Below are 1,679 nucleotides of genomic sequence, written 5' to 3' on the forward strand. Positions count from 1 at the left end.
AAGACCTTGGTCAATGTAGGGGCAACCCTTCATACCAATTGTCATTATCCAACTCCCCTACCTCCCGGGGAGTTGGTCCCCATTTCCCCTTCACTCCTCACATTAAAAATCGGCCTTGTGCCTAATTTGCTCGGTGGGGAAGCAAATAAATACCATCTGTTCCGGCAGATACTGCAGCAAAGACCATATGTGGGGGCGACCTCACATATAAGACCTTGGTTAATGTAGGGGCAACCCTTCATACCAGTTGTTATATCCAGCTCCTCTACTCCTCGGGGAGTTGGTCTCCATTTCCCCTTCACTCCTCACATTAAAAATCGGCCTTGTGCCTAATTTGCTCGGTGGAGGAGCAAATAAATACCACCTTGGTCAATGTAGGGGCAACCCTTCATACCAGTTGTCACTATTCAGCTCCCATACTCCCCGGGGAGTTGGTCCCCATTTCCCTTTCACTCCTCACATTAAAAATCGGCCTTGTGCCTTATTTGCTCCGTGTAGGAGCAAATAAATACAGCTTTTCTTGGCCTTTTGGCCAAGATCAAAGTGTAGTATCTGTTATTACTACATGTTGTACTTATTGTGATATAAAGTGGGCGATCACTTTTCTGTATTAAATTAATGTAAAATGATCACCTACTTTACAACCGGTCAGTCTGAAAGCCATCCAAGTCATTCTCCATATCATTCAAGTTGTTTTTGAAGGATTCCAGTTATTTTTTAAGCATTCAAGTCATTCTTAAGGTCATTCCCTTCATCCTAAAGTTCATTAAAGTCATTCTAAGTCATTTACTTTTTTATTTATTTAAGTCATTTCAGCCCATTTTTCGGTCATTTTAGTTTATCTTTAAGAATTTCATGTCAATCCTACATTCACGCATTCATTCATTACACGAGAGCACGCGACTAATTGCTATCGGCCTTGTTTTCTACAAGGAGAGTAACGCGAATTATCAAGGACCGATGTCTACTCGAGGATAAGAACCAATGAGTGTACAGTGGTCACTAAGAGGATAGTGACCGTTGAAAATTTCGATTTTTAAGGGAACGCTACAAGTACTTGTAGCCCAGATGCCAAAAAGGCTTCTATTGTAATACTCTTTTTAACTAGAATTACTAGATGTTAGAAGTCTCTTCCTGCTTCCTACATCTTTATCATATGAAGAAATTTAATGTATTTGAAACAGATATGTCGCTGTGCGTCTGTGGAATGCAATATCGTTTGTCTGCTTGCCGGCTGACTATCACATGGCTCTCTTCAAGTTTAATGAAATCAAATTCCTAGATAACCAAGTCCTCCCTAAATTTCACCATGACATCTCTTTTGTCTCACTTAACATTTATTTTAGAGTGGTCTCCGAGCTTTAATAGTTTGTGATCCACTAATTAAAATAAATAACATAAAACAAAGAAACTCCTGTAAGTAAATCTATAATATAAATCTCACCTATCTGTTTAAATGTATATATGTATGTATGTATGCCTCGAAAAAACTTTCGACAGAAGCGAGGGATTTTCACAAGATCGGTATCATTTTGGAGCACGACCCTTCGGACGACAAATATCGAAAAATTGGCAAGAAAAATGTATTCTTTCACTCTCAACTGGGCACTTTCATACAGGCAGGGGTCACGTTTATCGTCGATAGTTTCGAAAGTGTTCCTATTTACAATGCCTCCCCA

At 39.5% G+C, this 1,679-nt stretch overlaps 1 pseudogene; it reads left to right on the top strand.

Moving 5' to 3' along the window:
• The first annotated feature begins 512 nt into the window (after positions 1-512).
• On the top strand, positions 513-638 carry LOC145260826 (U2 spliceosomal RNA; annotated as a pseudogene).
• Positions 639-1,679: the final 1,041 nt, after the last annotated feature.

This window comes from Euprymna scolopes, chromosome 36 (assembly GCF_053919585.1).
Source record: "Euprymna scolopes isolate OS-2025 chromosome 36, ASM5391958v1, whole genome shotgun sequence".
In the NCBI taxonomy this organism is placed as follows: Eukaryota; Metazoa; Mollusca; class Cephalopoda; order Sepiida; family Sepiolidae; genus Euprymna; species Euprymna scolopes.